General features: G+C 45.8%; 1 long non-coding RNA gene across 1 annotated transcript; it reads left to right on the plus strand.

Moving 5' to 3' along the window:
- Positions 1-3256: 3256 nt before the first annotated feature.
- LOC143664380 (uncharacterized) lies at positions 3257-20804 on the plus strand. The gene is made up of 2 exons (XR_013166407.1): positions 3257-3869; positions 20513-20804. It is a non-coding gene; the product is annotated as an uncharacterized LOC143664380 (long non-coding RNA).
- Positions 20805-25735: the final 4931 nt, after the last annotated feature.

Here is a 25735-nt window from a genome sequence, read left to right on the forward strand (position 1 = left end):
ATCATGATCACGTCAGCTGCATTCACAGCTGATTCCATTTGTAATCAGCCAAGGGGAGCATCTTCTGCAATGAGTGATGCTCAGTCTGATCACTGGAAGCCTTTTAAGGGGGATTCAGAAGAAATAGGCTCTCTTCCTGCTTCGGCTGGCAAGCCTATCCTGTGGAGTTCGTCCAGACCCTCCATCAGAATCGTTGATTTCAAAGCCTGCCCTGTGGATTTTGGACTCTGCGTTTCTGCAGCCATGTGAGACACTTTTATAAATTTTATATTTGTGAGTGTTTCTTGTTGATTCTGTTTTTCTAGAGAACCCTAATACAAACCTCAATACACATTAGCTCTTGTCAGTCTATGGAACCCCTTACTGCTGTATGCCGTGTGTTTATTGTGCATCTGGAGTCTTCTCTCCCTTCCTGGGCTGTCATTCCCGCTCTGGGTCTACACACAGGACACTGGAGGGTTTATCAATCAAGGCTCCATCTGGGCCCATATATAATTTCACAAGAAACTTTCCGCTTACTTAGTTCTTTTACCTACATTCTCAGGGAATCCTAAACAATCTCCTGAGGTAGGTAGTGAGATCCCAGTTTCCACCCCAGTTCAGGGATATCAGCACTGTCACTGCTGCCAGTACTTGGCCTACTTCCCATGACCCAGGACCATGCCAAGCACTTGACTCTTCATTTCACCAGCATAGCAACTGTACAAGGTAGCTACTATTATTGGCCTCAGTTTTATATATAAGGAAACTGAGGCAGAGTTGGAAAAGCTGTCCAACTTCCTACAGCCTTTGAGGGTTGAGCTAGTATTTGAACCCAGGGGATCTGGCTCCTGAGTCCGTGCCTTTAACCACTCAGCCATATTGTTTTTCATCCTATAGATGCTGTGTTAGGCAGAATAATGGCACTCCCCCCGAAGATGTCCATGTCCTAATCCCTGGAATCTATAAATATGTTAGATTAAATGGCAAAGGGGCAGTAAAGAATCAGCTGAACTTGAGATGGGAAGATTACCCTGGATTATTTCGGTAAATCCAATGTAACCACAAGGAAGTGGAAGAGGGAATCAGAAGGTCAGATGCAATGCTGTCGGCTTTGAAGATGCAGGAAGGGCCACAAGCCAAGGAATGTGGGCAGCCTCTAGATACTGGAAAAGGCAAAGAAATATATCTTCCCCCAAAGCCTCCCAGAAGGAGCCTAGTCCTGCCAACACTTTCATTTTAGTACAATGAGACCCATGTCAGAGTTCTGAGTGCCAATAATGTAATAAATTCACGTTGTTTTAAGCCACAAACTTTGTGGCAATATGTTATAGAAGGTATAAGAAACAAATACAGATATGAAAACAACTTATATTTCTTTCCTGCTCAAAGATGACCAGTCTACAGGATCAAAAGACCCCTGCATCCCAAATAGTCTCCTTTTATCCCTGTCAGGAGATCCAGCCTGAGCCTACCCAGGGCTTTGTCTGGCTACAAGGTGAAAGCAGATATTTTATCCAGAAGGTCCAACGTTACTGCAAGTAAGAAACCAAGCTGGGAGAAAGCAACCCAGGCCTCACCAACTCCAGGGACTCCTCCCTGTGTCAGGTCCCACCTCCCTGCGGCAGAAGAGCAGAAATGCATTACCAGGAAATCAGGTCCTCCAGGAACAGTGGGGAATTTGGTTGTCCTAAGGAGCAACTGGGTTCAGGAAGTGCCTTTATTGAGGAAGTGAGTGGGAGAGTGCAGGAAAGAGAGAGAGAGATCAAATTTGCATTAGGGGAAGACAGGGTTTTAATTACTCCTTTTCTTAACCTCATTGTACCTTGAGGTATTTTAACATTACTCTCCCTGGCAGCTGGGATTGACTGATTGTCTCTTGGCATTCAGAAACCCTGATTAATGTAAAACTAACCAGTCGTTCTGAACTCTGGGGAATTAATCACTTAAATGTGGGAATTACTCAATAAACCATTCAAACACGCAATAAACCAAGCCATTAAAAATTAATCGCTCAACACCCTGGCCGTGTAAACAGGGCTAATAAGATCCTGGCAGCCTGGAAGGCGGAGGAGAAGGAAGAACGGGGAATACAACACCTCTCACCAGCCACCTCCTGGACACACCATTGTCCAGGCTGCGCATCACAGACCCTCAGAGTCAATGGTGTCTGGACCCTAGGAACCCGCACCCCAGCCCTCGGACAAGGTCAGGCAAGTGGCAGGCACATGAGAGAGACGCAGCCCTCACAGCTGTTGCCAAGAGTTGGCAAGGTTAGAGAGCCAGGACTTTCAGGAAGTATTTGTTCAGCATCTGTTACGGGCCAGGCCCTGTGCTGGGCTCTATGGATACAGTCAGGAACAAGACCACATGGTCTGTCCTCAGCAAGCTGACATCAGTGTATGTGTAGGGGTGTGTGTGTGTGTGTGTGTGTGTGTGTGTGTGTGTTAGAGGAAGGCAGAGCATATACCTGTTTTATAAAACATGGGCTATAAAGAAAAATAAAGCAAGAGAAGGAGGCATAAAATGAAGGGGGAGGAAAGAATTGGTATTTTGGATGGACTGGTCAGAAAAGGCTCTGTAAGGAAATGCCACTTGACCCCGAAACAGTGAGAGCAGGAAGCGCAAGACAGCTGGGGGAAGAGTCCCAGGCAGAGGTCCCAACAAATGCAAAAGCCCCGAAGTGGGAGCCTCCCTAGTGCAGAAAGAAGGTGGCCCAGAGCCAGAGGGAGAGGGAGAGGGAGTGAGGGCCAGGGAGGGGGTTGTTTTTTTAACTTGGGGTGGTGGTGATGAAAGGACAGCGAAGGGTGCTAAGCGCAGAGCCTGGGAGCTTGTTAAGAAATCGTAAAGACTTTGGCTTTTATCCTTAGGGAGATAAGTGTTGAGCTATTGAAGGTTTCAGAGCAGAGATGAGATGGTCCGCGTGATCCCCCCCGCCCCACCATGGTAAGAGGATCACGCTGGCTGCTGGGTTGATTGCAGATGACAGGAGCGGAGGTGGAATCAGGACGACAGTTAGAAGGCTGCTGCAATCATCGAGGCAGCCTTTTGTCGCCCGTACCCGGCCTGTCTCCCTGCCCAGCCAACAGCCCCCAGACCCGACTTTGGGCCTGGCCTTCCCCCATTTCAGTTCCTGTGGCGGGCATGGGATTTACTCCTTTCTGGGTCTCAGGGGCGTGTCCCGACGGCCCTAACTAATGTGATTGGTTCAGGGAAGAACCGTGTGACCAATTTAAGCCAATGAGGTGAGGCACCATTAACCAGGGGCTTCTGGGAAGCGAGCGGTTTTGTTCGTCACAGGAAGGTTGCCCCGGCCCTTCTGAGAAGCCGTGGGGTCCTCCCCCGAGAGTGTGGGCTTTAAGTCAGTAATGCCTCATTGTGTCCCCTCTCGCGCCCTCAGCAGATGTTCCTGCCTACCTGCCGTCTCAGAGTCTCTTCACACGCGTGCGGCCTGTGGCAGTTCACACGTGAGATAATAAGGAAGCAGTCGGGTCACCACAGGCTGCCGGGCGAAGACTCCCCCCCCCCCCCCCCCAGCCGTCCTCCTGCACACCCAGTCCCTGCCACGGAAGGAGGATGAAAGTTGATGTTTAAGAAACAAACAAAAAGCCTCGGGGAAGCCACTGGGAGGGAGATGAGGGAAGCAGAGCCCAAGGGAAAAGGCGGGGAGGACCACCGCGAGGGGGGCATCCACGTTCTCTCTTCTCACCTACATCACTCGGGATGGGCAGCAAATTTGAAAACCCAGGAGAGTTTCCATATAACACCTAAAATGCCAACACTGATAAAAGAAGAAACAGGAAAAGTGAGCAGACTAAACCATTAAAAAACTGAAACAATCACCAAAGATGCCACCACCCGAAGGACCTTAAGCCTGGATGGTTTTGTAGGTGAGTTCTTCCAAATCTGCTATCCCTATCTTATTAAAAAAGAAAGTAAGTTGCCAAACTGATTTTATGAGGCTTAATTTCAAAATTGGTTAAGGGCAGTATAAGCAAAGACAATCACAGGTCCATTTCACTTAGGAAAATATTCACAAAAATCCAAAATAAGATACTTGCCACCTAGGTCCAAGAGTGAATAAAAAGTTATCTGGCAAAGAGGTAACCTTGTGTTATGGTTAAGAACTCAGACTCACGTCAAAACCTCGGTTCAAACCCCAGCTCCATTCCTTACTAGCTGTTGTACTCTGTTAGTCCCAGGTAAAACAGGATGGTACCTGCGCCCTGGACCCCCCCCTACCTTAAGTATGTACATGCACAAGCACACACACGTGCGTGCACATGCAGAGCCTCTGCCACTCAGGATTGGTGCTCGGCATCGGTACAATGTGACCCCTAATTCAACAATCACTCTCATGGCTAACACTGTTGAGAGAAATGCTTCACCACAGCTCCTGCTCAACATCATAGAAGCAAGAAGGGACCCAAATCCAAATGCTCTGCTGGTTTTTAGTTTGTGCTGCTGCTGACATCAGTTGGTCTGAGCTTCAGGGAGGGTTTGAGCTGCAAAAGCACTTTGGTAATAGAAAAGACAGTCTTAACCAGCTTGTCAAATCTTAGCATGCATGAGATAGTTTCCTGCAAAATGAAGGATCATCCCCCAGAAGCATGGTGCATCCATTTTCCTGCTTCTTGTCATCCTCTAACCCGTAGTAGACGTACTCAGGAATTAGCTGAATTAGCAGAGTATTCACGGGAGCTCTACATGGCAACTGAGGGACATTTTGAAACACTGATTAATTCAAATGACTCATATTTGTATATACCTAGATCTAGATGTAATAAGCATAAAGCATGCTACCAGTTATTTATATTGGCCACTAGATGGGCATTGAATGCTAGAATTTTATTTTCAAGGGTAAATTTTTGTTTTAAAATTTTATTTATATTTTTCTTTCTACTTTCATAGATAACTGAATTTTAGGTGGAAGACATTTTGAAAACTTAAGAGATTCTGTTTGTAGTTGAAAGTTTAATTTTGTGCATTTGAACAAAATTACATTTTATTTTTTAACACTTTATGTCACTACTATTAGTAGAACAAAAACTACATAAACATCTTGAATAAAATTAGTTTTATGGAATTGAAGGCAAGAAAAATAATTTTATGGAATATATAGTTTATGAATTATATATGACTTTATTACTGATCCAAATATCTCAGACTCAACAGAATACCAAAATGTGCAACAGTAATTAAATTCTGTCATCTTGGGTGTCTCGTAGACTTAATCTTTATCAAGGCATATTTTTCGATAGGATGATAGAATGTATTTTAGTTAACAGTTTGTTAGCTTTCTTTGTAACTTTAAATACTTAGAATTAATATTTGTGTATTCATTTACACTTTTGCTTTGGCCCTGAAAATGTTAGTGTTGGCCTGACTAACTGTGTGACTTTGGGCAAATAAATTAGCTTCTCTGTGTCTAATAAATAGTGCCTAGCATATATCATTGTTATGAGGATTAAGGTAGTAAATATTTATAATGCACTTAGAACATAGCTTGGCGCATGAAAAAAGCTTCATAAGTTCTTTTAGAAGGTAGGGTTTAGCACAGAAGTGCCAGAATTATTTTGATAGATTCACAAAAGCCTTTGATCAAATTCAACATCTATTTATTAAAAAAAAAATCTTAAACAAGGAATTGAAGAGCATCTCCTTAAACTCTATAACTAAACCCTACAGTAAATGCCACCCCTGGCTGAGACTGCTAGCTTCAATCCTTTTAAGATTGGGACTAAGGCAAGAAACCCATTACTGTTCCTAATACCCGACATTGCACTGGAGACCCTGGCCAATGCAATGGGACAAGAAGAAATAAAATGTAAAGCAATTAGAAGAAGAGAGAGAAAACTATCATTGTTCACATTTAAGATAATATCATCATCTAAAAAAAATTCCAACAGAATCTGAGTGTGTTAAAAACACTTTAAAAATTAGTAGCATTCTTCTTCTATACTAGCCATCACCAACTAGAAAACAAGAAAATGAGATACCACTCCTGTTATCAGTAAAAATATAAAATATTTCACGATTGACCCAAATACGTGACTTATATGAAGAAAAATTAAAAATTACAAATAACAAAAAAGGAAACCTAAACATCATGTTAACATTTTAATATGCTAATTCTCCCCCAAAGTAATCTAGAAATTCAATGCAATTCCAATAATAATTACAGCTGGATCTTAAAAGTTGGTCAACTAATTCTAAAATTATATGGAAGAAGAAAAGGTCCACTAACAGCTTAATCTTGAAAAAGAAGAGCAAAGTATATAGCCTCCAAGGTATTAAGATATGTCATAGAGGTATGATAATAAAAATAAAAACAATTATGGCAGACAAACAAATGGAAGAGACAAGATAGCTCAGAAACAGAACCTCTTTACATGGAAAGTTGATGCATGATAAAGTTGATTCCTGAAACCAGAGAAAAAAGAATGAATGGACTGGGTTGAAGAGATGGGGTGGAACTGATTTACAGTGTGGCAAAAAATAAAGTTGAATGTTAACCTTACAGAGAAACACAGAACAGCATCCAGATGGAAAAGTCCCGAGTACAAAAAGCAAAACTGTAAAGCTAACTCTGAAGAAACTGTGGGAGAATCTTTTTGGTCTTGGTTTAGAAAGGATTTCCAAAAACAAAACAGACAGGGATGTAAGGGTAGTTCAGTGGTAAAATTTTCGCCAGCCATGTGGGAGACCCAGGTTCAATCCCCAGTCCATGCATTCCCCTCCCTGTCCTGCCCCCCCCCAAAAAAAACAGAAAACATTCACATACACACAATTTGTAAGGCATAAGAAAAGATAGCTTTAACAACTTAAAAATGATGGGTCTCTGTTCAATGAAAACTTAGGCAGATACAACTGAGAGATATCAAAATGGGAGAAGATCCTGGCAATGTCTAAAAGTACCAAGTAAGGAACTCTTAAAAAACAAGAAGAAGAAACAAAAGTGGGGAAGTGGTCAAAGGATTTGACTAGCTGATTTGGAGACCAGCATTCCAAGCAGCCAGCATGCATGTGAAGAAATACTTAACCTCACTGTTGTTCAGCAACGCAGAGTAGGTCCATGAGATATTTTACTCACATCAGATGAACAAAACTGGAGACCTGATAACAAGTGCTGGCAAAGACTAGAATAAAGGGAAGCCCCTGCCCTGCTGCCAAGTGGGACCTTCTGGAGGGTCACTGGATGGAGTTTGGTAAATTCCACGTGTATCTCAGTGACTTGGTACTCCCACTCATTGGTAGCCATTCCCAGAGAAACCACCAGGCCCAGGCCTCTGGCTGGAAATGACAAGGACACACCCCATGGCACTTTTTGAGGGATGCACCTAGGAGAGAGACTGAGAGGCAGAATGGATGCAACCCTTTCCAAAAAAGGAAAGTTTTGCTTTGTTAGTGGACATAATAGCAAATTAGACATACCACTAAAATGGTGTTGAGTGGGAATGGTGAGAAATAAAATGTGCCCCAAAACAGCACAGTTCTAGTAGTGTAGAGTCACACAAAAGCCCACCTATTGTATATAGACACACACATATTCCAGGACAGAGAATAGGCACATGTGCCCCCACTGGGAAGATATAAGAGCAGGAATTGGGAATGAAATATTTTTAAAAAGTGAAAAACAGTGCACTTGAGCAGACCAATGGAGAATCTCATGAAATTGCTTCACTGGGGGACAAAAATAGGATTTAAAACAAAAACTAGTTTTGGTTCTAAGCATGTGTGGAAGGAATGCAAGGCTGTCGCATGAGCTTCAATCGATCCAGGTAGAAATTAGGGCATCAGACAAACAAATCTCAAAACCGTACAGGAGTTTTCACGTTCTTTCTCATGCTCTTCTCTTCCCTGTCCACCTTTCCAGTGCTCAGCTTCCACCAGATGGGCTGTTACCCTTCCTCTGAGAGCCTGCACTGCACCACCACCCCCTCCAAGATGTCGTCTCCCCAGCATCGAGGGGTCCCCTGCCCCGCCCCACCCCTACCTATGCAAATTGCACATTTGCTGGCCCTGCTCCCTGGAGATGATGAGCTCTCCGAGGCACAGAGCCTGCCTCATCCTCACCCGCTCAGCTCTGTTTCCCCAGCACCTCACAGGTGGCAAATGTTTGAGGAGCAAAGTGGCGGTGTGCACTCAACATCCTGCAGCACTTTCACTGCATAATTCAGGAAGAGACAGAAGGCAAAGCAGGGGCTGATTAAGGCTGTTCAGATATGCTGCACATTTTCCAGAATTACGAACCAATACGACCTCTGCCTTCTAGGCAGAATCAGCCTAATTAGCTAATTCTTGGCGATCCTGGGAGAGAACCCAGGCGCCCCTATAGTGAAGACTCTGTGGGAAATAACTTGAATCATGAATTTTACTCAAGGGCTTGACAACACAGACAGCCTTAATGGCGGGGGGGTGGGGGGTGATTCCTCCCTCACCTCCATACTCTGCCCAATTCAGATTTGATAGCATTTCAGTCTCTTAGTTACTCCAGGTCCTACCTCATCTCTCCCGTAGCCACGTCAGACTTATTGCTTCCCCATCCCACCCACCCCCACTTCTGCTGGTACCTACACCATGCCATGCATTGTGCTAAGAGCTTTACATACAACGCATCATTTAATTCTTATGATTATCCAGAAAGCTGGGGATTTCTCTCCCCACTTTATAAGATGAGGAAACTGAAATTTGAGGAAGTTACACATAGCCCATTAAGGGGAGGAGACTAGAGCGATGCCTGGGCCCAAAGGCTTCTGGAATATTTTCTCATCCGCACACTACATTGTGCCCAGTGGGGAGAATGAGAGGCAGTCTGATTTTCTGATAAGTTTGAGAATTGCTATATACCTCGCCCTGGCCCCCTTAGAGACTCATTGTGCTCTGTGGCATACATTGTTTCCCACCCTCATTTGGTTACAGAACCATCCTTTCAGGGACCCTCGTGTCCAAAACATGTCTTAGAACTACTGATGTGGTGCTGGGTCTGCTCCAGAAGAGAGGCACTTAGTTCCTCACAATCATGATCCCATAGGAGAGACGGGTGGGTCCTAATACTACCGCCACTAAAGGGCCTGGGTGTGTTATCAGCATCTCTCAGATCTCCACAGCAGCCCGAGCAGGCTACCACTGCCATCCTGCTTTTAGAGGTGCAGAAACCAAGGCTCCAAGACATTGGGTCACTTGCCCAGGACCAACTGATAGGCAGGAGAGATTCAGGTCTCAGCCCCCAGTCTGGCAGTAAGTCTGCGCTCTGTCTGCTGAGCCACATGCCTTCTTAGGAGTAGGTGCTCCCAGTCTCCACTATGAGCACACTGCTGAGGAAGCACAAAGCCAGACCCAGAGCAGCATCAGTTGGCTGCACTCAGGCATTGGGTCCCGTGGTACAGATCAGAGCTCAGGGGCCACAGTCGGTGGCAGCAGTGGACTGTGCCATCCCTCTCAGCCCTCAGGGCTGTTCTCCTTGCCCCTGGAGTGCTGGTGATATGCAAAGACTATCATTTTGGAAATCCCCAGCTTGGAAGTTAAGTTAGCACTTGGAGAACAAAAAAATACTTCATAAACTGCCACCTAAACCTCCTTAATGACAGTGGCCTAAATCGGGGGCCAGCTGTCAGCTGTCAAAGAAGAACCCACCTCTAAGAGGTTAGAAGAGAGGTTAAGAAACATGCTGTCGACTTTTGGAGCCAAACAGACCTGGTGTGTTTGAACTCTGGATCAGCCACATGGTAACATACCTGTAGGTTGGAAAGTTCTGGCATCACCTGGGCCATGATCCCTACACACATCTCATTTTTTCTTGATATCAGTGTTGTGATGTATGTGTTTCTCCCCATCTATCCCAAATGAGATTGAAGGCAAAGCCAAGCGAAAAAACTGGATCAGAATCTCTTGAGATCTAACAAGGCTAACCCCAGGCAAGTTGTCCATCTATCTTGAGCCTAAGTTTCCTTTTCTGGGAAATAGGGAAGTGAGGTTTATCCCTTGGTGGGGGGGGCGGGGGGGAGTAAATGAGATGATACATATGTAAACAAGGCTCATTGAAGGCACCTGTCTATGCTATCACTACACCATCAACTCCAGCAGCACCCCCTCTCTGCTAGGGAACATTTAGGACAGAGGAGCCCCACCCCATAAAACACACCCACAAAGCCAACATTTTTCCTCCATTAAAAGGAAGCCCATCAAACTATCTCCTGCTCCTCTTCTCTCTTATCCTCCAGAAAACAAAACTTCTCCCAGGAGAGTCAGTCAGGGCATGCTCAGCAGCCAGGACTGCTGGGGGACAGGCAGGATCTGCTATCCCATTGCTGAGTTCAACATCTCCCCCATGGTGAGACACCCTGGGGAGAGAATCATTTCCCAGCAGCCTCCACTGAGCAGATTGAGCCGACTGATGGGCTCCCTCATCATCTAGGAGCTCAGCATTTAAAGGCCCCAAGAGGGTTTCTAGGGGTTCAGCTCTGGTAAGAAGAGGGCACCAGGGGAATGAGATCTGCACAATGCTGTACCCCATACCAGTTTGCTTGGTGCACGAACAGCCTTGGAATTGCCCAAGGTCATCCTGAGGATGAAAACAGTCACACGTTCAAACCCAACCTGCCATGTGCATGTATTACATGCACTATCTTGAACTTGGGAAAGAAAATCGCGACAGTATTTTGGAACGAAGGGCAGGTAAAGTCCTTATGAGGTCATCGGGTCCACATGGCCATCTCTGTACGTATCTAACTTAACTGACATGGGAGCATCACCCTCCTTTTTAATTTCAGTTTCACTGTCTGATTGGCGCCAAAGGGAATCTGTAATCCCAGCTCCCTGGTGTGTGCTACCACATTCCCTCTCCAAGAGTTTTCTTTTTTTATTGCTCCTAAATCTTTTCTGGTATAGCTAAAGCTTCCCTCTTAGTCCCAAGTAATGGAGGGAAGGGAAAACTAAAAATAGAAGGGAATTTACATTTGTGGAACACCTGTTATATTTTACTACATTCTTACTTAATCCTCACGAGAACCCTGCCAGGTAGAGCATTTACAGTTGAGGAAACAGGCTCAGAGAAGCCCACATTTGCACAGACTGAAGACTCCTTTTCCCAGCCTCCCTTAAAGCTAAGTATGATCCTGAAAATGGTCCATGAAATACAAAGGGGGAAGACTGAAGTTGTACCCATGACTTCTAGAAGATGTCCTTCATGGGAGAAAGTGCACCCTTCCTTGTTCCTTCCACCCTTTTGCTGAGTGAAATCCAGACACAGGGTGAGCTCCGAGAACCATCTCGAAGCATGAGTGACTCTGAGAATGGAAGCTATTGCATGGGAGAGTGAAGAGGAAGGAAGGCTGGACCTGACACTCTGCAACCCCATATCACCTCAGTGTTGACCACCTCTAGACTGCTTTAACGGAGAGTGAAATCAGCTTCTATATTGTGTAAACTTCTTATTTCAGGTTTTTGTACATTAATCCTAATCTGATACAGGGACCTCCTAGGTAATCCTCCTTTTGTAGACTTTATCAGCACCAGCATTCAAAGGGTCTAAGGGAATTGCTAGTGTTACTATCTAAGCACAGCCTCCCCAACCCCACAAAAGCAGTTCAGATTTCAAAAGTGCTGTTTTCTCCATCTGAGGTAAGAACTCTGTCCCACCTGTAAGAGCAACTCTCTAAGACTCTGAAGCTGCCTTCAACTTCCCCCATGATAGCGACATCAGCTTCTAACAACCAGAGATTCCCTTCCCATGAGAATTTATATTATACAACTCCATATAATAAGAAACAAGATACAACTACAACTAAAGGGGATATAATATAGCAAAGGGAAAATAGGGAAAAAATAAGGCCAAGAAGGCCTCTAAACTTGCTGCAATCTGACCAAGCTTCCTAGCAGCCAAAGCAAAGAGGGAAACGCAACTATTTCATAGTGACTGTTATTGCTCAATACCTATTTTCCAAGTTTCCAGGCCTGAAAGCCATTTCTCCTGTGAGGCCTAGAAGGCACAATGCAACTGATGGATAATGCCAGCAGCAGTCATGGTGGCAAACACAATAGAGTCTTGACATGAAATGTGTTTAATTCTTCCAACAATCCGGGGAACTGTTGTTTAATTGCCATCCCTATTTTACAGATGAGGAAACCACTACACTGATTTCTGGTTCTCCTTGACCTTCACCTCCCTGGGTGACTAGTGGTGATAGAATAGGGTTCTCTGTTTTCATCTTCTCTTTTATCTTCATCCCTACTGGGGAAATCTCCAAAACTGTGCCAACAAAGACCACTGCTAGGAGAGGAGAGCAGCTTATCTGTTAGGCAGACACTCTGTTAAGGAAATTGCCTTCATGAACTCCTAGGATGAAACAAGAAGCAGGGCCCTGGGGAAGGCCAAAGGATTGGAGTTTGAAGGGGGATGGAAATAGATAAGAAGGGACTCTCAGCCACCCATCCAAGGCTCAGAGGGAGCAGAAAAGCAATGTTTTGCACAAATTCCTGTTTTGCTCACGTGGTTATGAGAAGCCTGGGCTCTTTCCTCTACCTGATGTGACCTGAAAACCCTTACAGAAAGTTGAGGTCAAAACCACGTTACACAACGTTCAAGTAGTTCTTTTTCAAAGGGCATATGTTTCCACACATTTGATCAAACCAGCCAGAGTCCTGTGAAACCTACCTCTGAGCCTCAGTTTCCCTATTTGTCAAGAAGGGATAAAAACACATCTTCTAGAATGGTAGGAGGAAATGGGATAAGGTAGGTAAGGCACTGGGCAAGGATGCACATATACAGCAAGAGCCTAATAAGTGCTTCATTTGCCCTTATTAGCTGCACACTACTCCAGCATATAGAAGAAGGGGCACTGAGGGGGTTGAACTGGGATGACAGGCCCTGGCTCTGGGTCAGTGAGGGAGGGGTGCCAGAAAGTTGGTGAGGGGTGGGAATCCTAAGCCAAGGAAGCCTCAAGTCACGCATATCACAGATGGCAGAGAGATGGGTACCATGAACACATCTTGTTTCCAGTTGGAAGAAATCAGGTTGGGGGCGAGATCTTATTTTTTCCTTCTCTCTTCCTTGTGTGATGCGTTTCTGACACTAATCAGGGATCCATCCTCCTGGGAGCCAACAATAATGATTAATGGTGTTAAATATAGCCAGAGACTGCCGGGGCAAAATTAGGCACCATGCATAAAACATCACCCTCCTCGTTAGGCAGGCAAATCAGTGGCTCCAGGGCCTGGCACCCATGGACCATTGCCCACATTGGGGTGGCCTAATCCAGCTGGCGTCTTCGCCACATCACCATCCACAGAGAGGTGTCCACCAGAGATGCCTGCCATTCAGGTCATACCCACAGGTGCCCCTTCTGGACCTTGGAGCCATTATCACACCCCTGAGATGACTCAGAAGAAAGGAATCACTGTCAAGAGGTGATTCTTGTCCCAGCTCTTGTTCTTGCTAGCTGTGTGGTCCTGGGCAAGTCACTTCCCATCTCTGAGCCTCAGTTTCCACTTCTGTGAACAGGATTTGGTCTTTGTAACCAGAGGTAGAATAAAGGTATAGTGGGAGCCTGGCATATAAGTAGGTACTCAGAAAATGTTAATTCTTTCCCTCCCACAATCTCCTACATACCAAAAATAGTTGTGTGACCTAAAGCAAATGACTTAACCTCTCAGAATCTTGTAGTTTCTGACCTACAAAATAAAGGTAATGATGTCTACCCTATGGGGCATGGAAATGAATAAGGTAAGGAAGGTAAGCACATGACATGCTCAACACATCCATTCATTAGCCTTAGAGATATACTTAGTCCCTTCTAGATGCCAGGTGCTGTACTAGGTACTGGGGATACAGCAAAGCCTGAGACATTCTAGTCCCTGCTCTCACGGAGCTTTCAAGTAGTGGGGAAATAGGCAAAAATTAAATAGACAGATAAATACAAATTGTGAGCTATTTCCTAAAGGAAATATCTTGGGCTAAAATAAAATGTAAGAAGGCCTGGGAGGAGGCTGCTCCAAGGGGAGACCCATGAGAAGGAGCTGGCCCTTCTAGGGGTATGGGAGAAGTTATTTCCTTTCCAGAAATCATTTCTCCAGGCCTCCCCCCACCCTACATGAGTGTCTCTCCCTTCTACATCAGCAGGTCCCCACATTCTCAGGGGTGGCTGGGGGTGCCACAGGAGTGAGGGGACCAAAGGTTTTAATAACTCATTCCACTAGAGGCAGAGGTCTCCAAACTTTTGATTATGCACATGTCCCAATATATATTTGTTTATAATTATAAACATGCACTGCCTTCCTAATATTATGTACATCTTTAAACATACACAAAAATACACCTTTAGAGGAGTAGATGAGAACATAAATAGCAATGGAAGTTCTAATTCTGTCTCCCTGAACTCCCGCATCTTCTCACACACCCCTATAGGTACATGTACCCTATTTTGGTGACCATCGATCAAGAGAAGCCCACAGCCTCAGGGATGCCCAGGAGGTCAGTTGGCAGACACAGGTCCTGCCCCTCCCGCTGTAGATGCACCAGAAAGAAGGCAAAGTTTCCACCAGCGCAACCTGCTCCTCCACCCATGTTCCCTCAGACCATGGACTCTGAGTCACTCTCCTTTTGCATTTGGCCTTCTGCACGGCGGTGGCACACCGCGCCACGTTCCCATCCTCCCCTTGAGCCCACTTCTCCCTGTGGCACAGGCTGGGCTCCTCGGGTAGGTCAAGCCCTCCTGCTGGTCCTCCACCAGGAATTGCCCCACCCCCACCCCCACCCCTTCTTCCTCACCAGGCCAACCCAGCAGCTGTCCCTGTGAAGCACATAGAGAAAATGATCGCTGTATGGGGTAAATGGCTGAGGTGTGGCCCATGGCCAGGGGAGATCTCCCTGGGGGGCTCTGGCCATCCCTGGTCCCACCTGGCTGCTCTGAGGACTAATGGCATCAACACCTAGACATACCTGTATCCCGACTGGGAAACTCTGAGCTGGGGTAGCAGCTCCCCTAACCCCACCCCATCCCCAGCAGCCTATGCCCTGTCATGCCAGCTGTCATGGTCTGTTAAGATGCTGGGCTCCTTGAGGGCAGGACCATGTCTTGATTAGCCTGTGTCTGCAGTCTGAAGCCCAAAGCCTGTGCACATTATACACATGATAAATGTTTGTTAAACTGAACTGTGGGTGTGGAAGGAAAGCTAACACATGGGGGCGAGGAAGCCTTTGCCAACATGGGAAACCCAGAAAAGATAAGAAAAAAAGCCATTTCTAACTATATAACAAATCAGAACTTTTGCAGGGCAAATGATACCATAAACAAAGTTAACAGACAACTCGATATCTTTGGCAAAATAACTGCTGTGCAGAAGGCAAAAGAGGATTAACATCAACGCTCTACAGATTGCACTGACAAATTGACAAGAAGGGGACAAATGGCTCTCTGGAAAAACGAGCAAAGGATTCGCAAGTGGGTCCAAACGGCCAAACAGATGAAAAGCTGCACAGACATACTGCTGGTCAGGGAAATGCAAATTTCAAGTAACAATGAGATCTCACTTTGTACCTCTCAGCCTGCTCACAATTAACAAGACCAATAACACCTCTTGCTGGTGGGATGCAGGGAAAAGACTACTCTCAAATTACAGGTGCAAATGTGAAATGTTGCAGCCTCTGGGGAAATCAAGCAAGCAACAGCTATTAACATTAAAAGTACACAAACTTTTTGACCCAGCCATTCAATCCTAGAAAAACCTGAGGATGCATGTGCTAGGAGGTTTATCTCACTGCTGCTTAATGTGAACAAATGTGAAATTAAATGGATGCTATTCAATAGGGGAACAGTCAGCTAAATTACCATGCATCCACTCTGGAATATTAGACAGCCGCTGCAAAGAATGCATTTGAGCTACAGCCATCGGTGAAGGGTTTCCACAGGGCATTGTTGAATGAGAAAAGATCCAGGGATATAAAAATATCCATATTTGTTTGCATATGAATATAAGACCCAGGAAATATGAAAAGATCAATGATTACAGGGTGAGGGTGATGGGGATGACATCATTGAAGAAGGGTTAGGGGATAAAAGGAACAAAGAAAAATAATTGCCCAGAAATGTTTACTCTACCGTAACATTTGTGCATTTCTATAAAAGTGTTTGTCTATAAAAAGACATTTACATATGAATGTAAAGAAAATCCGTTTACATGTTCCCCTCCCTTTTATCCCTCTTGATTCCCTGCTCACTTTCATTCTGTCTCCCGCCCTTCTCTATCCAGACACTGCAGACAAGAAAAGCCAATGGATTCTGAGCAGGATGCCAAATACCTTACTTGCTTGGTACCCTTTATTCTCCAGAACACAGCCTCGAGTCACAAGGATAAAAAGGGCATCTGGCAGCCAAAAGAGGGAAGTGGCTTTGGTTAATAACTCTTATTTTATATCATTTTCATAAGCTGTCCGTTTACTAACCTCACTGCAGCAGATATACTCAAGGGTGACCTCTAATGACCCCACCCTCATTAGAGGGTGAGACCTGAAGTTTGAGGTGAGACCTGAAACTTGCATTGAATGAGTAGTCAGTGGCAAAGGTGATGGGGTGCCACCTGTGGACCTGTGGTTGTATCATTACAAAAGACCCATCTTGCCAGGCCGAAGAGATGCTCTCCTATTGGCCTTGGAGATGCAAACAGGCCATAGGGAGGGCAGAGGCAGGGGTGGTGGACCAGCTCTAGGAACTAAGGGTGGCCCCAGACAACTCACCAGACAAGAAACCAGGCCCTCAGTCCTACAGCCGAGGAAGCGCCCCTGCCCCCAACCTGAAAGGAATGTGGAAGGAGGTCTTCCCCACCCGAGCCTCCAGAGGAGAACGTAGCCCAGTCAACACCTCAAGTGCAGCCCATGAGGCCCCACGCCGAGAACACTGAGCCAGGCCTGGCTCCCAACCCCCAGAGATGATGAGATGGTATGTGTGGTTTTTGACCACTCAATATATATAAATTTGTTGCACAGCAATAGAAAACTAACATATGCATCAAATTAAGAAGAGAAGAGTATCTTGAGAAAAATATACCAAGAACTGTTAAAAACTCGCAAAATTGCTCTTAGGATGAAATACAGCAGATATAAACTAGCCAACTACTGTTTGGGGCCATTGTGAGTTAGAGGCAAAGGAAGCTACAGGCATCCCTGCCACAGTGGAAGTTTATCTAAGACCCAGAGGCACCAGGGAGGAGGTGAAGGGGTGGAGGGAGCAGTGACGAGTTGAGCGCTCACTCGCTGTAAGGAGTTCACCTGTGTTTACTCATTTAATCCTAGACAATTCAAAAGATAGATGCGCTTATCATCCCCTGGAACAGAAGGCAACAGTCCAAATCCTCTTACCAGAACTGCTAGCACACCGCAGAAGGAACCTTTCAGTCCATGTTGTTCTCTTTGAGTTTGTACCCGGGAGCCAGAGGCTGAAGGGAAATTGACAGTCCCACCAACAGCAGGCGCCACTTCCATTTTACAGGGGAAGGAACAGAGGTTCAAAGGTGACACAGCTCATCAGTGGCCCCACAAATGTTCTCATCGACTCTGCAGGCGCCCACTGTGTTTTGTCTGACAGCTGGTGCTCTAAAAGCCCTGTGCCAGCCCCCTGGGGCTCGGTCTCCCTCACCTGTGAAATGGGGAGAAGCAAGGTGCTTATCTCAGGAGAACAACGTGAGTTGAGGTATGCACAGCATTTAGAACAGGACCTCGCAGGGAAAAGTGCTCAGTTCCTTTCCAAACTTTCTATACTGCTCTCAGAAAAGAAAAAAAAAAGCATAAAAGTTCAATCTCTGAATAATTCTATTTCCGAACAGTAATAACTCCTGTGAAAGTGGGTTATTGCAAATAATTTTTCCAAGCATATGCTATTTCTTTTCACCTACAGTGGTCAATGTAACCAGCTTTCTGACATTTCTAGGAAGTGCTTCCTGAATCAGAGACGAGACATGCTATGAAATGGTTAAACAATTTGCCCCATCTACAGAACAAGAAGCAAAATGGAAGATGGACCCCTGTGCAGACCTAAAGGGAGACCCTAGTCCTGCCCCCAGGAACCCCATTTTTCTAGTTATTAATAGTTCTCAGGCCTCCAGCCAACTGGCCAAGACATCCCCTAGGTACCAGCCCAGGCCAAGAGCTAGTTCTCATTGCAGAATCCCAGGCCAGTGGGGCCCAACAGAAGCATCCCCCAGAAAACAGAGCTTCTCCTTGGAAAGGAAGTGAACAGAGGAGGAACTTGTCTGCTGAAGAAGCCTGAAGACGACACCTCCAGCAGCACTGCAGCTGGTTCTAGAACCCTAAAACCTACGAGAAACGAAGTACTCACCTATGGGACACACTAGGGGGACAGAGTTGCAGAAGCCAAAGAGCTAAAGGGCAGCAAGGATGGGACTCCTTTTCCTCTATTCTGAGCCAATTCAGTATAGGACACAACATTAAATAATGAATTTTTAAAATAATGAACACCTCTTCACAGAACACCTCCTATAATCCAATGCATGGGCCCAATTGAGATCACAGGACCCATAAAGGCCAGTACTTCACCCTGCCTGCCCAGCTCCATCCACACTTGGACACAGGCTGGCTCAGGCCTTGCTTCACACAGATCTGGTGTCAAAGGCTCTTGAAATATGTGCATTAGTAAAGTGCTCACGGTTTAAGGTTTTCAATGAACTTTCCCCTCCAGAAGCAGACTTACACAGATGGTCACTGCAGAATTGTCCACAAAGAAGGAAATGAAACAAAGCAGTCTACCCAACAATAGAAAATCAGTTAAGCCAGGCACCTCTGCACAATGGAATTCTATGCAGCCAGTAAAAGCATTTCATGAGTATTTATTCATATGAAAAGGCATTTAAATACTTTCAGTTAAAATGTAAATTATACTATTACATGCTACATTTAGGTCACATCAAATGCAGAGAAAAAGGATCAGAAGGTCATAGACCAAGGCAGTAGGCAACTGCAGCTGTCTCTGGGTAATGAGATTAAAGGGCTTTTTCTCCTTTTCCTTATCTCCACTTCCCAATTTTTTCCTACCATGAACAGATATTGCTTTTATAGTTGAACAGAAAAGATATAAAATATGTAATTTAACTTTTCAAACCAGAAAATTTGAAAAGCTCTTGTAATCCTCACATCCAGTAGCTAATGCAATGGCCTTACTAAGCTCACCCCTGACCTCCAAGTTGCCAAATTCAACTTGAGCTGTCTGCAGCATGGGGGGCCATTTCCTCCACTCTATCCTTCTAAAATTTTTCTTCTCTGGCTGGGCCCCAAGGGCCCAGGCATGCGCTTTCTGGGAGGGGAAGAATATGCCACCTGCAGTTATACATGAAAAGTGTGTATTCATTATATGCATTTTTCTGGGGAAGAATCTGAAAAATTCAGATCTTGAAGATGCCTATGATCCTTAAGAGGATGAGCCACTGTGCCAGCCCTCTAAGGCCCCCTTCCACCACCTGCCTCCTCTTCATTCCATCAGGCTCCTTCATTGGTGGCCCATTCTCCAGATCTTCCTTCCATCAGTATCTTTGGGGACCTGTCCTCTGCCCCCAACAGTCCCACCAGCCAGAGATGTGTCCTCAAGAGCACTGGTCCCCTTTGTCTTTGGGACCTCTGAGAAGTCAAAGAAAGTGATGTATCTTTCCATGGGGAGATGCACACACCAGGTTTGTATATGGATCCAGGTAATGGCAGCCCTCCTGAAGCCTACCCATGATTGGCCCCTGTACTGGGTTGAAGAGTGTCCCCCAAAAGCTCATGTCCACCCAGAACCCCAGAATGTGAGTTAATTTGGAAATGCTATCCAGCCAATCCTAAAGAACACCTAGGGCAGTATATAAGATTCCACAAGATTTCCATGCACTAGAGTAACTTTCCAGAAACCTACAACCTCCAGATGGGTCCCTGGTTCAGATAAGTCCTGAAACCTAGCCCAGCCTCCCCAGAACATCAGATAGTTCCATCTCCCTACCCCATATTAGTGACCCTTCCAATGTGAAAAATTTAGAATCGCCATAGCCCAAACAACCCAAAAGAGAGGGATGGAAAGATCAAAGGTGATGATGGGAGTTATACAGAGAAGATAGGATTTAACAAATGAATATGAATGTGAATCAGTAAATTAATACCTCCTTTAGTCTCCAGTATTTTAGAGCACCTAGAAGCAAAAACCTAAAATTGTGAAATTGTAACCCATGTTAAACTCTGAAATATGTTCTACAACTAATTGTTGTGCTGTGCTTTGAAATTTATAGCTTTTTTGTATATATGTTATTTTTCACAAAAAAGGAAAAAAAGTTTATTGTGATGATTAAAAAAATATTTAAGCCCTCTAGCCTCCAATATTCTGGAGCAGCTAAAAGGAAAAATATGAGAGGATTGTACGGTAGCCCATGACAAACTCTGGGATCTGTCCTGTAACTACTTGTTGAAGAGTGCTTTGAAAACTATTGCCTTTTTATTTCTTTGCTTTGTATATATGTTATGCTATATAAAAAAAATTTTTTTTTAAAATCTTATTTCCAGACTTGTAAAAAATAAATATGTGTAGAAAAAAAAAAAAGAGGAGAGGACACAGAGGTGACGGCCACATGAACACAAAGGCAGAGATTGGAGTGATGCTGTCACAAGCCAAGGAGCAGCCACAGCCACCAGAAACTGGAAGAGGCAAAGTCTCCCCTGGAGCTTCCGGGAGGACTGCACCCTGCTGGCACCGTGATTTCAGACTATTTCAACATTTCAGAGTTCAGATTTCAGACCTCGATTTCCAGCTTCTCTCCAGAACTATGATAGAATAAACTTCTTGTGTTTTAAGCCATCCAGTTTGTGGTTCTTTGTTACAGCAGCCCCAGGAAATTAATACAGCCCCCCCAATCCCGGAGAGCCCCTAGAGCCCAATTTAGAACTAGTCCTTCCTAAATCTGAATCTCCGAGCCAGCTCTGCCCAGACACTCCGGAGCTGTCCCATGGCGCTTCAACCTCAATCTGTCCCAAGTGCGGCTCAAGTCAGCCCTCCACAGCCACCCTGCTCTTTCTCTAATGCCCCCTCCTCCATTCAGGCCTGGCACCATTTACCCAGTCGCTGAAGCTAGCAATCTCAGCCACTACCAACTCACACCTCCCCTCCCCTCCCACATCCAATTAATAAAACAAAGTAAAAATTAGATTACTTCCAACACGCCTCCAGTCTGCTTTCAAGAGGGCTGTGTGGTTTGAAATTCTAATTTGCTTTCCAGGTCTTAAAATAATTTCAGAAGAGTCCCAGAGAAGCAGCCCTGCCCCCGGCCTACATCACCTGAGCAAGATTAGACAACGGGAGTCCAGGGCTAAGATGCGTCAGCAAAATAAGGAGGAAAGGACAGTGCACAGACACTGGGGGAATGGGAGCTACTCTGGCCCTGCACAGACTCTAGGTGCCTTCTAGGGCAAGACCCCAACCCTCTTTGAGCCTTAGTTTTCCCATCTGTAATATTAGATGGGAGCCATTGCAGGGACTGTCCAGGCTAAAGCCACTTCTTCGCTACTGCCAGTCTCTAAACCAGAGGGCCCTTATGCTTTTTGAGTTCATTGACTCTGGCAGATTCCCTAGTGCTCACTCATTGCCAGGTCCCCATTTCCAGACACTTACATGGAAGACTAACTTTCCAGCCCCAGGTGGGGCCATGTGACTATTTGTCCTATGAAACATGAGCAGGAGTGAGCACTGCTAGGCTAAGGCATTTAAAAGCTAGTGGGCTCTGAATTCTAGCCTTGGCAATTTTACTGTTATTTCAATAAGTCTCACAACTTCTGGGGGCCTCATATTTCCATCTGAGAATAAGTACCTATGAAGAGGTCGCAATCTCTTCTCAAGAATAACTCAGGAATACTGTGAACGTAAAATCAAATGATAAACATGAAAGCTTTGAAAATTAAGTCATCATGAAGAATATATAAATTCCTTTATTACCATGATTTTACTAAATAAAAACTTTCCAATTAAAGGGGGAAAAGCTAGTGGGCCACCCCCATAACCTGCCTCCTTTAGCGGTGACCACCATGGCCCCGTGTTGAGACGATGGAGCCACAGATCAAACCAGCCCTGGATCTCTGAGATACAACATGAAAGAGAGCTACCCAGCTCATGTCAGACTTTGCATGGCCAAGAAACAAACTTGGTTGTTTTAAGTCACTGAGATTTCAAGACTTATTTATTAAGGCAGCATAGCCTAGCCTAGTCTGACTAACACAAGCACCAGCTCCTTTTGAGGATTTGATTATAGGAATGTGAACAGAAAGCCAAAGGGGCTTTCCAAATTCACCCAGCTACAAAATAGCACAACAGCAAAGCAGACAGTGGGGCAAAGAGCTTAGACGTGGAGGGATGGGACTCCAAGATTGGCACAAGGTACAGAGAAGAGGTCAGGAAGGCTCCCCAGTGAGGTGAATGGCGAAGAGGCAAGAAGGAGCTGAGAGAAGGAAGATCCAAAAGAGGATCAGTAGGTGCCAATGTCCAAAGGAGATATCAAATACAGGGTTATGACTCAGTTAGTCCAGCTGGAATCTCAGTTGAAGGTGTGAGATGGGGGATGGAGAGGCAAAGAAAGGAGCCATACACAATGGGGGACCTCCGGGGCCAGAGGCCATTCCAGGAGACTGCCCACCTCACCTCCAAACAAAACAGCCTGAAAAGGGGTAGGCTGCCACAGACAGGACCTGCCAGAAATATGCCCAACTTCTCCAAAGCCTGATGAGGCCAGGATGCACCCCCACAGCAAAGCTTCAACTTTCAGATACATTCAGTGGGCACAAGGTGTGCCCAGGACAGCCCCTCCCCACATTTAGAGCAAGAGAGGCCTTTAGATGACTGGTCATCCCCTTTCCTTACATAGAGAAGATGGGGGGCTCAGAGTGGGGAAGCAACTTGCCTAAGGCCACACAGCACATTCACAGAATGATTTTATAACTAGAATGCAGATCTGTCCACCAAGAATGTGGTTCTTTCTTTTACTACCCTGCTTTTTGGGATTGCAGGGTCCTTGGGATTTCTATAAGGAAATGTTTTGCCAGAATTTGGCCATTTTCTGAATCAGGAGACCTGCCCAATAGTACCTTTTCAGCCAACTGGACATCAGTTCTATGGTTTTTTGTGCACAGAGGAAGGGGAAGCTGATCTGAGTCTTAGCAGGTGCTGAATTTACCAACCCTAATGGAGGGCCAATCCTGGGGTATGAGACCAGGAAACATTTCAGCCTTGCAGCCCCTCCAGGCTAGTGAGACACCACTGTGGAAGAGCAGCCCTTTGCACCAAAACTAGAAGAGTCCCAAGGCTCAGTTCCTGGATAAACCAGGAACTGCTCACCCAGCCGCCCAGAGCTGCCCAGCCATCTCAACACAGGGAGCAACTTGTGGCTTGCAGTTGGCAAATATATGTCCTTGTATCAATGCACATCTCAGGATAGAGCAGTTCCCCCTCTTCTCCAAAACCAGCTGAGACTGACAGAGCCTGGCTCCCATGCAGCTTCCGTCTTGTTTGTCAGGGCTGCTATGGCAAATACCACAACCAGGTTGGCTCACACAAGAGGCATTTGTTCTCTCATGGGGTTAGAGGCTGGAAGTCCAAAATTAAGGTGGTGGTGAGGCCGTACCTTCTCCAAAGTCCGCAGCCTTCTACTGATGGCAGGCCTCCTCACGTGGCAAACTGGATCCGGCTGCTTCCAACTTCTGGCTTCTACTGATTGACCGTGTCTGAATTTCCTCTTTCTAAGGCCTCCAGTCTGGAGAATAAGGCCCGTCTTGATCCAGTTTGGCCTCATCTAAATAGGTCTTCAATCCCCAACAGCCTCCAGAGCATCTGAGAGGCAGCACCACCAGCATGTCAAAGAAGGTCAGAGGAAGAGGCTCGGGCTTCCGATGGCCTATTCTGCCATTTCTCCCCCACAGCCAAGGCAGACGTCACTAATCAATCATTGGACCCTTCCCCACTGAGCCCGAGCACAGCCCAGAATCCCTCCTCACAGCGCCCCAGGGAGCCGCGGCCAACACATCAGAGTTGGCTCATGCAATGAGTGCCACTTCCCATGCCTGCTATCAGAGGCCAAGGAGCTCAGTTACGAGGGCTGCCTTCCACCTCTGGGCACGGATTTGCCTGGTGGGTGAGTGAAAGAATCAGAACACACTTAGAAGAGGGAATGATGCAGGCCTGGGCCCTGGGATAGAGACTTTCAAACAGCACTCTGCTGACCAGGAGAAGCTGCTGCTTGGGGAGCTGGCATTTCTAGGATATAAGCACCCAGTTATCACTCCAGAGGTGCTAAAACATTCCTTGAGAACCAGGATGACCTTCTGAGAGTTTCTGACCCAGTACAACATGCATACTATTTGCATTCTTTAAGGGATGGGCTTGTTCCGCCATGGTTAGGCTTAGAGACAGGAAACAAAGGATAGGGACAAATAGGTCCCCCCCAGAAGAAAAAGAGTAAAAAGTGAGATTGCTTTAGGGATTCATGCTAAAACCAGACCCATTAAAACCCTCACTAGTGAGCTGGGTACAGGAACATATATTGAAATTGCCAAGTTTGCAGATGGTGTTGAATCTGTGGGAGAGGGAAAATGAGGCCATCAGGAACACATGGCAGGAAGGAGGGAAAAGGAAGGCACGGAAAGGAAGCTGAGTTGCGTGCACAAATTCAGCAACTGTGGGAAAGCAGCCGTCCAAGCTCCTGCACTTGTCCACACACAAGGGAGTGGGCAGGGGGCCAAGACAGGAGCAAGGAGAGCTTAGAACCATGATAGAAGTCCTCACTGCTGGCTCCAGGCCCCAAACAATTCTAATTCATCACCCCAGAAGGGCTCTGGGAAGGACTCAGGTCTAAATCCATGATCATGATGATCTTCTAGGTCCACAGTGGTGCCTCTCAGAGAGACACATCTTGCCAAATTGTGATGGAAGGAGAAAGAATAAAGGTTGCTTGGGTCACCCTCTCGCTCAAGCTTCTGCCCACAACTCCAAAGCCTTCCATGGCTCCCCATGACCTTCAGGGCCAGGCCACAACACTAGGCTGGAGAGAAGTAGCAAAACGAAATGAGCCCAGCCTCTGGGGGCAAATCCTATCCCCATCACTTCCCAGGCTGTATGGCCAGGGACAATCACTTCCCCTCTCTGACATTCAGTGTCTTGACAGGTGTATTAGTTAGGGTTCTCTAGAGAAACAGAATCAACAGGGAACACTTGCAAATATAAAATTTATGAAAGTGTCTCACGTGACCGTAGAAACGCAGAGTCCAAAATCCGCAGGGCAAGCTGCGAAGCCGATGACTCTGATGGATGGCCTGGATGAACTCCACAGGAGAGGCTCACCAGCCAAAGCAGGAATGGAACCTGTCTCCTCTGAGTCCTCCTTAAAAGGCTTCCCATGATTGCATTTAGCATCACTAATTGCAGAAGACACTCCCCTTTGGCTGATTACAAATGGAATCAGCTGTGGATGTAGTTGATGTGATCATGACCTAATCCCATGAAATGTCCTCATTGCAACAGACAGGCCAGTGCTTGCCCAATCAGATGAACAGGTACCACAACTTGACCAAGTTGACACCTGTCCCTAACCATGACAGTCCACCCCTTGTCAACTTGGCACCTATATATATATATATATCACCTTAGACCATACTTAATCTCCAAATGAAAACAAATAAGCACACATTTTTTCTTTTACCTGACAATACTCAACTGTCCTGCATATAACTGGAAACACATTAAATCTCTCC

Source organism: Tamandua tetradactyla, chromosome 2 (assembly GCF_023851605.1).
Source record: "Tamandua tetradactyla isolate mTamTet1 chromosome 2, mTamTet1.pri, whole genome shotgun sequence".
Classification (NCBI taxonomy): Eukaryota; Metazoa; Chordata; class Mammalia; order Pilosa; family Myrmecophagidae; genus Tamandua; species Tamandua tetradactyla.